The sequence below is a fragment of the Procambarus clarkii genome, chromosome 87 (genome assembly GCF_040958095.1).
Source record: "Procambarus clarkii isolate CNS0578487 chromosome 87, FALCON_Pclarkii_2.0, whole genome shotgun sequence".
Classification (NCBI taxonomy): domain Eukaryota; kingdom Metazoa; phylum Arthropoda; class Malacostraca; order Decapoda; family Cambaridae; genus Procambarus; species Procambarus clarkii.
Window position 1 is genome coordinate 3,252,529 of NC_091236.1, and position 15,338 is coordinate 3,267,866.

Consider the following 15,338-nt stretch of genomic DNA (forward strand, 5'->3'; position numbering starts at 1 on the left):
AGGTCTCACCCCTGGTGAACACAGGTCTCACCCTTAGTGAACACAGGTCTCACCCTTGGTGAACACAGGTCTCACCCTTAGTGAACACAGGTCTCACCCTTAGTGAACACAGGTCTCACCCTGGTGAACACAGGTCTCAACCCTGGTGAACACAGGTCTCACCCTTAGTGAACACAGGTCTCACCCTTGGTGAACACAGGTCTCACCCTTAGTGAACACAGGTCTCACCCTTAGTGAACACAGGTCTCACCCTTAGTGAACACAGGTCTCACCCCTGGTGAACACAGGTCTCACCCTTAGTGAACACAGGTCTCACCCTTGGTGAACACAGGTCTCACCCTTAGTGAACACAGGTCTCACCCTTAGTGAACACAGGTCTCACCCTGGTGAACACAGGTCTCACCCTGGTGAACACAGGTCTCAACCCTGGTGAACACAGGTCTCACCCTTGGTGAACACAGGTCTCACCCCTGGTGAACACAGGTCTCAGCCTTGGTGAACACAGGTCTCACCCTTGGTGAACACAGGTCTCAACCCTGGTGAACACAGGTCTCAACCCTGGTGAACACAGGTCTCACCCATAGTGAACACAGGTCTCACCCTTGGTGAACACAGGTCTCACCCTTGGTGAACACAGGTCTCACCCCTGGTGAACACAGGTCTCACCCTTAGTGAACACAGGTCTCACCCTTGGTGAACACAGGTCTCACCCCTGGTGAACACAGGTCTCACCCTTGGTGAACACAGGTCTCACCCCTGGTGAACACAGGTCTCACCCTTAGTGAACACAGGTCTCACCCTTGGTGAACACAGGTCTCACCCCTGGTGAACACAGGTCTCACCCTTAGTGAACACAGGTCTCACCCTTAGTGAACACAGGTCTCACCCCTGGTGAACACAGGTCTCACCCTTAGTGAACACAGGTCTCACCCTTGGTGAACACAGGTCTCAACCCTGGTGAACACAGGTCTCAGCCTTGGTGAACACAGGTCTCACCCCTGGTGAACACAGGTCTCAGCCTTGGTGAACACAGGTCTCACCCTTGGTGAACACAGGTCTCAGCCTTGGTGAACACAGGTCTCACCCCTGGTGAACACAGGTCTCACCCTTAGTGAACACAGGTCTCAGCCTTGGTGAACACAGGTCTCACCCCTGGTGAACACAGGTCTCACCCTGGTGAACACAGGTCTCACCCTTGGTGAACACAGGTCTCACCCCTGGTGAACACAGGTCTCACCCCTGGTGAACACAGGTCTCACCCCTGGTGAACACAGGTCTCACCCTGGTGAACACAGGTCTCACCCCTGGTGAACACAGGTCTCACCCTTAGTGAACACAGGTCTCACCCCTGGTGAACACAGGTCTCACCCTTAGTGAACACAGGTCTCACCCTTGGTGAACACAGGTCTCACCCTTAGTGAACACAGGTCTCACCCTTAGTGAACACAGGTCTCACCCTTAGTGAACACAGGTCTCACCCCTGGTGAACACAGGTCTCACCCTTAGTGAACACAGGTCTCACCCCTGGTGAACACAGGTCTCACCCTTAGTGAACACAGGTCTCACCCTTGGTGAACACAGGTCTCACCCTTAGTGAACACAGGTCTCACCCTTAGTGAACACAGGTCTCACCCTTAGTGAACACAGGTCTCACCCCTGGTGAACACAGGTCTCACCCTTAGTGAACACAGGTCTCACCCTTGGTGAACACAGGTCTCACCCTTAGTGAACACAGGTCTCACCCTTAGTGAACACAGGTCTCACCCTGGTGAACACAGGTCTCAACCCTGGTGAACACAGGTCTCACCCTTAGTGAACACAGGTCTCACCCTTGGTGAACACAGGTCTCACCCTTAGTGAACACAGGTCTCACCCTTAGTGAACACAGGTCTCACCCTTAGTGAACACAGGTCTCACCCCTGGTGAACACAGGTCTCACCCTTAGTGAACACAGGTCTCACCCTTGGTGAACACAGGTCTCACCCCTGGTGAACACAGGTCTCAGCCTTGGTGAACACAGGTCTCACCCTTGGTGAACACAGGTCTCACCCTTAGTGAACACAGGTCTCAGCCTTGGTGAACACAGGTCTCACCCCTGGTGAACACAGGTCTCAGCCTTGGTGAACACAGGTCTCACCCCTGGTGAACACAGGTCTCACCCCTGGTGAACACAGGACTCACCCTTGGTGAACACAGGTCTCACCCTGGTGAACACAGGTCTCAACCCTTGGTGAACACAGGTCTCACCCTGGTGAACACAGGTCTCAACCCTGGTGAACACAGGTCTCACCCTTGGTGAACACAGGTCTCACCCCTGGTGAACACAGGTCTCACCCTTGGTGAACACAGGTCTCAACCCTTGGTGAACACAGGTCTCACCCTGGTGAACACAGGTCTCACCCTTGGTGAACACAGGTCTCAACCCTTGGTGAACACAGGTCTCACCCTGGTGAACACAGGTCTCACCCTTGGTGAACACAGGTCTCAACCCTTGGTGAACACAGGTCTCACCCTGGTGAACACAGGTCTCACCCTGGTGAACACAGGTCTCAACCCTGGTGAACACAGGTCTCACCCTTGGTGAACACAGGTCTCACCCCTGGTGAACACAGGTCTCAGCCTTGGTGAACACAGGTCTCACCCTTGGTGAACACAGGTCTCAACCCTGGTGAACACAGGTCTCAACCCTGGTGAACACAGGTCTCACCCATAGTGAACACAGGTCTCACCCTTGGTGAACACAGGTCTCACCCTTGGTGAACACAGGTCTCACCCCTGGTGAACACAGGTCTCACCCTTAGTGAACACAGGTCTCACCCTTGGTGAACACAGGTCTCACCCCTGGTGAACACAGGTCTCACCCTTGATGAACACAGGTCTCACCCCTGGTGAACACAGGTCTCACCCTTAGTGAACACAGGTCTCACCCTTGGTGAACACAGGTCTCACCCCTGGTGAACACAGGTCTCACCCTTAGTGAACACAGGTCTCACCCTTAGTGAACACAGGTCTCACCCTTAGTGAACACAGGTCTCACCCCTGGTGAACACAGGTCTCACCCTTAGTGAACACAGGTCTCACCCTTGGTGAACACAGGTCTCACCCCTGGTGAACACAGGTCTCAGCCTTGGTGAACACAGGTCTCACCCCTGGTGAACACAGGTCTCAGCCTTGGTGAACACAGGTCTCACCCTTGGTGAACACAGGTCTCAGCCTTGGTGAACACAGGTCTCACCCCTGGTGAACACAGGTCTCACCCTTAGTGAACACAGGTCTCAGCCTTGGTGAACACAGGTCTCACCCCTGGTGAACACAGGTCTCACCCTGGTGAACACAGGTCTCACCCTTGGTGAACACAGGTCTCACCCCTGGTGAACACAGGTCTCACCCCTGGTGAACACAGGTCTCACCCCTGGTGAACACAGGTCTCACCCTGGTGAACACAGGTCTCACCCTGGTGAACACAGGTCTCACCCCTGGTGAACACAGGTCTCACCCTTAGTGAACACAGGTCTCACCCCTGGTGAACACAGGTCTCACCCTTAGTGAACACAGGTCTCACCCTTGGTGAACACAGGTCTCACCCTTAGTGAACACAGGTCTCACCCTTAGTGAACACAGGTCTCACCCTTAGTGAACACAGGTCTCACCCCTGGTGAACACAGGTCTCACCCTTAGTGAACACAGGTCTCACCCCTGGTGAACACAGGTCTCACCCTTAGTGAACACAGGTCTCACCCTTGGTGAACACAGGTCTCACCCTTAGTGAACACAGGTCTCACCCTTAGTGAACACAGGTCTCACCCTTAGTGAACACAGGTCTCACCCCTGGTGAACACAGGTCTCACCCTTAGTGAACACAGGTCTCACCCTTGGTGAACACAGGTCTCACCCTTGGTGAACACAGGTCTCACCCTTAGTGAACACAGGTCTCACCCTTAGTGAACACAGGTCTCACCCTGGTGAACACAGGTCTCAACCCTGGTGAACACAGGTCTCACCCTTAGTGAACACAGGTCTCACCCTTGGTGAACACAGGTCTCACCCTTAGTGAACACAGGTCTCACCCTTAGTGAACACAGGTCTCACCCTTAGTGAACACAGGTCTCACCCCTGGTGAACACAGGTCTCACCCTTAGTGAACACAGGTCTCACCCCTGGTGAACACAGGTCTCACCCTTAGTGAACACAGGTCTCACCCTTAGTGAACACAGGTCTCACCCATAGTGAACACAGGTCTCACCCCTGGTGAACACAGGTCTCAGCCTTGGTGAACACAGGTCTCACCCATAGTGAACACAGGTCTCACCCCTGGTGAACACAGGTCTCACCCCTGGTGAACACAGGTCTCACCCCTGGTGAACACAGGTCTCACCCCTGGTGAACACAGGTCTCACCCTGGTGAACACAGGTCTCACCCCTGGTGAACACAGGTCTCACCCTGGTGAACACAGGTCTCAACCCTGGTGAACACAGGTCTCACCCTTGGTGAACACAGGTCTCACCCCTGGTGAACACAGGTCTCAGCCTTGGTGAACACAGGTCTCACCCTTGGTGAACACAGGTCTCAACCCTGGTGAACACAGGTCTCACCCATAGTGAACACAGGTCTCACCCTTGGTGAACACAGGTCTCACCCCTGGTGAACACAGGTCTCACCCTTAGTGAACACAGGTCTCACCCTTGGTGAACACAGGTCTCACCCTTAGTGAACACAGGTCTCACCCTTGGTGAACACAGGTCTCACCCCTGGTGAACACAGGTCTCACCCTTAGTGAACACAGGTCTCACCCCTGGTGAACACAGGTCTCAACCCTGGTGAACACAGGTCTCACCCTTAGTGAACACAGGTCTCACCCTTAGTGAACACAGGTCTCAGCCTTGGTGAACACAGGTCTCAGCCTTGGTGAACACAGGTCTCACCCATAGTGAACACAGGTCTCACCCCTGGTGAACACAGGTCTCACCCTTAGTGAACACAGGTCTCACCCCTGGTGACCACAGGTGTGAGATTATACTTTACTCCACGTCGCTATGGGGAATTTACTGTTAAGTGCCTTTGTAACGGAGGCCAGCCTTTAACCTCACTTACTGGTTAAATGCTGGTCGCTATTAAGTCAAACTACAGACCAGAGTTCTGTTGTGTAACCTTCAGATCAACTCCTCGAGATCTGAAACGTTCGATCGTTTAGATATTACGGCTCGAGGATACTGCACCTTTCGATGCTACACTGCAAGCTCTGACTTACGCCGCCACCACCTGCTCTTTTCTATCCCCTGAGTAATTCCCCCACTTGACGGTGAAGAAGGATACCGTCAATTAGGAATAAACCCCGAAAATGAATCCCCAGTTCTCAGAGAAGGAGGGATAAGATTTACGTTAAGTGTGGAATTAAGTAAAAGTACAAAGGGATTATCTGAGGTATTACATAACTGCTTGCAGGCTTGCGGAGGGTGGTAGTTCCAGACATAGGGCTTGAGCCCATCAACAGAAAGTATAATAACAGTTGGGGGGAAATTCCACTAAACACCATAAAATCTAAATAAAATTTATTCAACAAAGATTATCAAATAAAATCAAAGTTAATACACCCTATCTGAACACTTCCTAACTGAATATTTTCCTAACTGAGGCAATTCGTAATTGACTACAACAAATAATGTGGATTCTACACTGTAATAACACAGACAGAACAATTACCTTAAATACCACAGCTAGACCAGTTGTTCAGCCATGCCCCTGGAGAGAGACATGTTGACCTCCAGGATGTCTCAACCTACACTGACTATCCTCTCTGTCAATAGACAGAGAAGCTAGCTAATATCACTCCGCCATGCTTCCCTGGCTATTAATTGCCAAGCGGGGTTAATTGTATCAAACTAATCTTTTATACTGGTCGCCCAGATGGTGTAATTCCTATTGAAACTGATGGTAATTCTACAGGCATCTTGGAAAAGGCTATTTCCAATTACAATAAGAGAAGTGACGTGACTTTATACGTCATGAATTAATAATACGAGAGGTTGCGGTAGGTCGGGCGCCTAACCTTGACCCCTGGTAAGTCAGATACGTCGCCCGGCGAGCTAGTTCCCTCTCAAACTGATGTCACTTTCCCTGTGACAGTATACGACCCTAGATCATCATTCTACAATCATCTTAACCTAACATACATACTTAAACCAGATTGGTTATTACTGCAAATTACTGTTTTATTTAAATATTCATCACTTGTTGAATTAATACAAGAGAGATATAATATTCATTTTGTATTCTAAACTTGCTAATCCCTTAATCTCTGGGGAGATGACCTTTGCTAGTGTTTCAGGTAGAAACTGTCTTCCCACTACAACTTTGTAAAACCACGGGCTACAATTTAACCCCTCTGAACTGAGATCTTTAATTTCTTAAACCAAGTTTATCTTGTTATACCTTAGCCCTAAACTGGTAAGCTAGATGCGTAATTCTACTTCCGTGTTGACCGCAAACACACTCAGGTCCCCATGCAGGGAACCCTGATGCGAAATTGGCAATCCGAAAGGTGAGAGGCGAGAGCAACCGCCGAAGATCCAGTAGTACAGGATAAGGATGAAGACCAAGGTGGTCTCCACCTCCACAATACACTACAAGACCTCTCACTGGGTCGTTCTCTCTGCAACTAGTTTGGATTCTCACACTGAATACACAGGTGATTCAGTGATCCAGAATTCAGTGATCGGAGTTAGGGGCTGGAACCTGAACTAGGTCAAGTGCCTCCTTGGGACTGCGAGCGTATGCACTCTCAGCGCCAAAACTTATCCTTGCTTGAATTGGTCAACTCCGTTATTGGGTACCCGAAGTTAATCGAGTTGGGTATCAAAGCACTCGTTACATCGAGGAGAGTCTCAAGGTGTCACTGAATGTGACCTACGACGTCTGGATGTACTGCATTGGATAATGCAGGACTTAGCTACGAGGGGTGGCATCCCACCCAACCAGTGGGGCAATTTTACCTACAACATGTGGTGGGGTGGAGAAAAACAGCCTTTCCCTCGTCAAACCGTTGGCCTTATGTACATAAATCCCCCCTAACCCCATCAGATACAGTGGAGGATTGTTCTGAAAGCGAGTAGTACCAGAAGAGACGCCAAGAGGGTAAACAGGTGCCGCGACCAATACGGAGATAGCATGGAAAGGCGGGAAATAGGCAGGCCTTCGGATTGGTCAGGATGGAATAACGGAGTCCACGCGCTGGCCTGGGGGGGGGGGGACTGCCATTCCGCAACCCGTTCTCGCACTTTTTTACAGTCAATATTGACTTATTAAATAAGTGCATATGTAACATACTAATTTATTGTGAATATTTTAGTTTACCTTGAAAAGCTTCATAGAAAACACCGACCTTACCTAACCTTCTTAATATGTTAAGATAAGCATTTTATTGCTTCGTAATTACAATTATTACTTAACCTATACCTATAATAGGTTAAGTAATAATTGTAATTACGAAACAATAAGATGCTTATCTTTTTTTTCATTCTGAGAGGAGCACTAGAGGGTGAAGGGAATGATCTCTTTAGCGCCGAGATCCAGCAAACAACAAACAAAAATACAAATATTTATTCAGGTAAAGTACATACATGTTCTTTGCAGTCTCCGTGGTGTAGTGGTAAGACACTCGCCTGGCGTTCCGCGAGCGCTATGTCATGGGTTCGTATCCTGGCCGGGGAGGATTTACTGGGCACAATTCCTTAACTGTAGCCTCTGTTTAACGCAACAGTAAAATGTGTACTTGGATGAAAAAACGATTCTTCGCGGCAGGGATCGTATTCCAGGGACCATAGGATTAAGGACTTGCCCGAAACGCTACGCGTACTAGTGGCTGTACAAGAATGTAACAACTCTTGTATATATCTCAAAAAAAAAAAAAAAAAAAAAAAAAAAACATACAAGGTGAAATACAAAAGTTGATGGATTTATAGATTGGGCTAATACATACCATGCCTAAAGTCACCTTTACGCTAAGCGTTTCGGGCAGCCTTTTGTCCTGCTGTTCCTAAGTGTCATTACAACCCGGACACCAGTAACTAATCCAGCTACCGGATCACTGGATAATTGCAGGTGGTCTGAGGGTGAAAGTTCCATCAGCAAGAAGAAACTAACGACCCTACGACAGATTTGAAGACGCCAGAGTCCACGTTTGTCGCCTGAGAGACTAGTAGTGTCAAGATCGCTTAGTAGAGGACCACGTGCAACATTCAGGAAAGAATTGTTGACTCAACAGCTTGTGGAAAGACTGTATCGCGTGTGCTAATGTTCAAAGCCAAATATTGCGAGACTCTGCCATTGAGAGTCTGATTGGAATCGATTGTCCAGTCATCTGTGGAACAGTCAAGTGTGGAATATCCCCAAAAGTGTGTATTGCTTTGGCGATCGGTAAATTGTGTTATTTCGCGGGCGTGTGTAGTGAGGAAGTGTAGGCATCATCCCTCACTACGCCTGAGCGGGCGTGTGTAGTGAGGAAGTGTAGGCATCATCCCTCACTACGCCTGAGCGGGCGTGTGTAGTGAGGAAGTGTAGGCATCATCCCTCACTACGCCTGAGCGGGCGTGTGTAGTGAGGAAGTGTAGGCATCATCCCTCACTACGCCTGAGCGGGCGTGTGTAGTGAGGAAGTGTAGGCATCATCCCTCACTACGCCTGAGCGGGCGTGTGTAGTGAGGGAGTGTAGGCATCATCCCTCACTACGCCTGAGCGGGCGTGTGTAGTGAGGGAGTGTAGGCATCATCCCTCACTACGCCTGAGCGGGCGTGTGTAGTGAGGGAGTGTAGGCATCATCCCTCACTACGCCTGAGCGGGCGTGTGTAGTGAGGGAGTGTAGGCATCATCCCTCACTACGCCTGAGCGGGCGTGTGTAGTGAGGGAGTGTAGGCATCATCCCTCACTACGCCTGAGCGGGCGTGTGTAGTGAGGGAGTGTAGGCATCATCCCTCACTACGCCTGAGCGGGCGTGTGTAGTGAGGGAGTGTAGGCATCATCCCTCACTACGCCTGAGCGGGCGTGTGTAGTGAGGGAGTGTAGGCATCATCCCTCACTACGCCTGAGCGGGCGTGTGTAGTGAGGGAGTGTAGGCATCATCCCTCACTACGCCTGAGCGGGCGTGTGTAGTGAGGGAGTGTAGGCATCATCCCTCACTACGCCTGAGCGGGCGTGTGTAGTGAGGGAGTGTAGGCATCATCCCTCACTACGCCTGAGCGGGCGTGTGTAGTGAGGGAGTGTAGGCATCATCCCTCACTACGCCTGAGCGGGCGTGTGTAGTGAGGGAGTGTAGGCATCATCCCTCACTACGCCTGAGCGGGCGTGTGTAGTGAGGGAGTGTAGGCATCATCCCTCACTACGCCTGAGCGGGCGTGTGTAGTGAGGGAGTGTAGGCATCATCCCTCACTACGCCTGAGCGGGCGTGTGTAGTGAGGGAGTGTAGGCATCATCCCTCACTACGCCTGAGCGGGCGTGTGTAGTGAGGGAGTGTAGGCATCATCCCTCACTACGCCTGAGCGGGCGTGTGTAGTGAGGGAGTGTAGGCATCATCCCTCACTACGCCTGAGCGGGCGTGTGTAGTGAGGGAGTGTAGGCATCATCCCTCACTACGCCTGAGCGGGCGTGTGTAGTGAGGGAGTGTAGGCATCATCCCTCACTACGCCTGAGCGGGCGTGTGTAGTGAGGGAGTGTAGGCATCATCCCTCACTACGCCTGAGCGGGCGTGTGTAGTGAGGGAGTGTAGGCATCATCCCTCACTACGCCTGAGCGGGCGTGTGTAGTGAGGGAGTGTAGGCATCATCCCTCACTACGCCTGAGCGGGCGTGTGTAGTGAGGGAGTGTAGGCATCATCCCTCACTACGCCTGAGCGGGCGTGTGTAGTGAGGGAGTGTAGGCATCATCCCTCACTACGCCTGAGCGGGCGTGTGTAGTGAGGGAGTGTAGGCATCATCCCTCACTACGCCTGAGCGGGCGTGTGTAGTGAGGGAGTGTAGGCATCATCCCTCACTACGCCTGAGCGGGCGTGTGTAGTGAGGGAGTGTAGGCATCATCCCTCACTACGCCTGAGCGGGCGTGTGTAGTGAGGGAGTGTAGGCATCATCCCTCACTACGCCTGAGCGGGCGTGTGTAGTGAGGGAGTGTAGGCATCATCCCTCACTACGCCTGAGCGGGCGTGTGTAGTGAGGGAGTGTAGGCATCATCCCTCACTACGCCTGAGCGGGCGTGTGTAGTGAGGGAGTGTAGGCATCATCCCTCACTACGCCTGAGCGGGCGTGTGTAGTGAGGGAGTGTAGGCATCATCCCTCACTACGCCTGAGCGGGCGTGTGTAGTGAGGGAGTGTAGGCATCATCCCTCACTACGCCTGAGCGGGCGTGTGTAGTGAGGGAGTGTAGGCATCATCCCTCACTACGCCTGAGCGGGCGTGTGTAGTGAGGGAGTGTAGGCATCATCCCTCACTACGCCTGAGGCTGAGTGCATGTACTCATCTATTTGTACTCACCTATTTGTGCTTGTGGGGGTAAAGCTCTGGCTCTTTGGTCCCGTTTCTCAACTGTCAATCAACAGGTGTACAGGTTCCTGAGCCTACTGGGCTCTATCATATCTACACTTGAAACTGTGTATGGAGTCAGCCTCCACCACATCATTGTCTAATGCATTCCATTTGTCAACCACTCTAACATTAAAATAATTCTTTCTAATATATCTGAGGTAAATTTGGGCACTCAATTTCCACCTGTGTCCCCTTGTGTGTGTGCCCCTTGTGGTAAATAGTCTGTCTTTATCTACCATTTCAATTCCTCGGAGAATCTTGTATGTGGTGATCATGTTCCCCTAACTCTTCTGTCTTACAGTGACGTGAGGTTTAATTCCCGTAGGCTCTCCTCGTAGCTCATACCTCTCAGCTCGGGTACTAGTCTGGTGGCAAACCTTTGAACCTTTTCCAGTTTAGGCTTATGCTTCACTAGATATGGACTCCATGCTGGGGCTGCATACTCCAGGATAGGCCTGACATACGTGGTATACAAAGTTCTGAATGATTCCTTACACAAGTGTCTAAATGCCGTTCTTATGTTAGCCAACCTGGCATATGCCGCTGATGTTATCCTCTTGATATGGGCTTCAGGTCTGGCGTGATATCAACCCCCAGGTCTTTCTCTCTCTCTGACTCCTGAAGAATTTCATCTCCCAAATGATACCTTGTATCTGGCCTCCTGCTCCCTACACCTATCTTCATTACATTACATTTGCTTGGGTTAAATTCTAACAACCATTTGTTCGACCATTCCTTCAGCTTGTCTAGGTCTTCTTGAAGCCTCAAGCTGTCATCCTCTGTCTTAATCCTTCTCATTATTTTGGCGTCGTCAGCAAACATTGAGAGGAATGAGTTTATAGTCTTCGGCAGATCGTTTATGTATATCACATACAGGATAGGTCCAAGTACAGAGCCCTGTGGGACTCCACTGGTGACTTCGTGCCAATCTGAGGTCTCATCCCTCATTGTAACTCTTTGCTTCCTATTACTTAGGTACTCCCTTATCCACTGGATCACTTTACCAGTTACTCCTGCCTGTTTCTCCAGCTTATGTACCAGCCTCTTATGGGGTACTGTGTCAAAGGCTTTCCGACAGTCCAAGAAAATGCAGTTCGCCCATCTTCTCTTTCTTGCTTAATCTTTGTCACCTGATCATAGAATTCTATTAAGCCTGTTAGGCAAAATTTACCCTCCCTGAACCCATGTTTATGGGTTGTCACGAAGTCCCTTCTCTCCAGATGTGATACAAGATTTTTATCTAGTAAAAACCGTTTAGGAGAAACATAGAAGACACACACACACACACACAGTGTGTGTGTGTGTGTGTGTGTAGTTGTTGCTGATTTAGGGGCGACGAAGATTGTGTGACCGGATGTGCTCCGGCGTAACCGTGAAGTGTTAATCGCGAAGCCCGGAAAGGTGAAACCCCAAGCCTAATCGCGAAACTAGTGACGCCAATCACTGGAAACTAATATGCCTCGCGGCAAAGAAGCGAACACAGGATGATGATTGGGGAACCCCAGGAGTCCCTCAGGGAAGCAAGCACCGGCCCCGCCCCCCCCCCCCTCACAGAGAACACTGGGTAGTAAAACCAAGAACTCGGCCCCCCAACTAAAACGCAAAAGTCATCCAGTGTCCCCTGGCAGAGCACAAACCGGTCGCCCACCACGGATGAGGGCACACCTGGAGCCCACCAAAACCCGCCAACCCCCGGTACCTCTCGGCCAAGCCGGCGCCGGCACTCCGCCGGGAACACCAGCCAGAACACGTAAAAAAAATCTATTAACAACCCCGTGACCCAAGGCAATATGTGCGTTAGACGTCGTACAACCAAATAGTTGAAGAGGGATGTCAAACGGCAGTATCAAATTTAAAACGCGAAAACAGAACGTGATCCGGAGGCTCCCAGGCGGATCATGTGACCAGACGTTTGCTCGTCGTCAAGGTTGTACCAGTAGTCGTGTGTGTGTGTACGTGTGTACTCACCTATTTGTTCTTGCAGGGGTTAAGCTCTGGCTTTTTGGTCAAAGACGTGTGTGTACTCAACTAATTGTGCTTGCGGGGGTTGAGCTTTGGCTCTTTGGTCCCGCCTCTCAACTGTCAATCAACTGGTGAACAGATTCCGTAGCCTACTGGGCTCTATCATATCTACATTTGAAACTGTGTATGGAATCAGCCTCCACCACATCACTTTCTAATGCATTCCATTTATTAACTACTCTTACACTAAAAAAATTCTTTCTAACGTCTCTATGGCTCATCTGGGTACTAAGTTTCCACCTGTGTCCCCTTGTTCGTGTCCCACCCGTGCTGAAGAGTTTGTCTTTGTCCACCCGCCTTTCATCTCAAGAAGAACCCTGTCAATTCCCCTGAGAATTTTATAGGTGGTTATCATATCTCCCCTTACTCTTCTGTTTTCCAGGGATGTGAGGTTCAGCTCCTTTAGCTTTTCCTCGTAGCTCATTCCTCTCAGTTCCGGGACGAGCCTGGTGGCATACCGCTGGATCTTCTCTAAGTTTGTCGTGTGTTTACCTAGGTATGGACTCCAGGCTGGAGCTGCATACTCCAGGATTGGTCTGACATAAGTGGTATACAGGGTTCTGAACGATTCCTTACACAAGTTTATAAAGGCAGTTCTTATGTTGGCCAGTCTAGCATATGCAGCTGGTGATATCCTTTTGATGTGGGCCTCCGGGGACAGGTTCGGTGTGATATCAACCCCCAGATCCTTCTCTCTATTTGACTCTTGCAGGATTTCACCTCTCAGATGATACCTTGTGTTCAGCCTCCTGCTCCCTTCGCCTAATTTCATTACCTTACACTTTCCTGAGTTAAACTTTAGCAGCCATTTTCTAGACCATTCCTCCAGTTTGTCCAGGTCATCCTGTAGTCTCTGTCTATCTTCATCCGTCTTGATTCTTCTCATAATTATTGCATCATCAGCAAACATTGAGAGGAACGAGTCTATACCCTCCGGAAGATCGTTCACATATATTAGAAACAGGATGGGTCCAGATACTAAGCCCTGTGGGACTCCGCTGGTGACATCTCGCAACTCTGATGTCTCCCCCCCTCACCGTTACTCGCTGTTTCATGTTGCTTAAGTACTCCCTTATCCATTGGAGCACCTTCCCTTTTACTCCTGCCTGATGCTACAACTTTTTTAACAGCCTTTTATGGGGTACTGTGTCAAAGGCTTTTTGGCAGTCCAGGAAAATGCAGTCGGCCCACCCTTCTCTTTCCTGCCTAATTTTTGTTGCCTGGTCATAGAATTCTATTAGACCTGTGAGGCACGATTTACCATCCCTGAACCCACGTTGGTGGTGTGTTACAAAGTTATTTCCTTCCAGATGCTCTACGAGCCTTTTCCTCACGATCTTCTCTATCACCTTGCATGGTATACAACTTAGGGAAACTGGCCTGTAGGTCAGAGCCTCTTGTCTGTCACCCTTCTTGTATATTGGGACTACATTAGCTGTCTTTCAACTTCCTGGTAAGTCTCCTGTTTCCAGTGACCTGTTATACACCATAGAGAGTGGCATACTTAGTGCTTCTGTACCTTCCTTTAGTATTCATGGTGAGATTCTGTCAGGCCCAACAGCCTTGTCACATCCAGCTCCAGCAGACACCTTTTGACCTCATCACTGGTGAGGTCAAATTCCTCCAAGGTTGCTTGGTTTTCCTCCTCCTCATTTAGTGCAGGGGCTTCTCCTTGTTCTATTGTGAAGACCTCCTGGATTCTCGTGTTGAGTTCTTCTGTGTGTGTGTGTGTGTGTGTACTCACCTAATTGTGCTTGCGGGGGTTGAGCTCTTTGGTCCCGCCTCTGAACCGTCAATCAACATGTGTGTGTGCGTGTGTGTGCGCGTGTGTGTGTGTGTGTATGTTTGTGTGTGTGTGTGTGTGTGTGTGTGTGTGTGTGTGCGTGTGTGTGAACTCACCTGTTTGTGCCTGCAGGATCGAGCATTGACTCTTGGATCCCGCCATTCGAGCAATAGGTTGTTTACAGCAATGACTCCGTTCCTATTTCCCTATCATACCTAGTTTTAAAATTATGAATATAATTTGCTTCCACCATCTGCTCCTTAAGTGCATTCCATTTTTCCACTACTCTCACGCTAAAAGAAAACTTCCTAACATCTCTGTGACTCATCTGAGTTTCCAGCTTCCATCCATGTCCCCTCGTTCTGTTACTATTCCATGTGAACATTTCGTCTATGTCCACTCTGTCAATCCCCATGAGTATTTTATATGTTCCTATCATATCCCCCCTCTCCGTTCTTTTTTCTAGTGTCGTAAGGCTCAGTTCCTTCGGGCGCTCTTCATACCCCATCCCTCGTAACGCTGGGACGAGTCTCGTTGCAAACTTCTGAACCTTTTCCACTTTCCTTATGTGTTTCTTCAGGTAGAGAATCCACGAAGGGGCGACACACTCTAAGACTGGCCTCACGTAGGCAGTGTAAAGCGCCCTAAATGCCTCCTTACTTAGGTTCCTGAATGATGTTCTAACTTTTGCCGGTGTAGAGTACGCTGCTGTCGTTATTTTATTTATATGTGCCTCAGGAGTTAGATTAGGTGTTACGTGCACGCCCAGGTCTCTTTCTCGCGTCGTCACAGGCAGGCAGTTCCCCTTCATTGTGTACTGTCCCTTTGGTCTCCTATTACCTAGTCCTATTTCCATAACTTTACATTTTCTCATGCTGAACTATTGAACTATTGTGTATACTACTAACTATACTCTAGTATCCATTTCCCTGACCATCTCTGCAACCTGTTCAAGTCCTTTTGGAGGA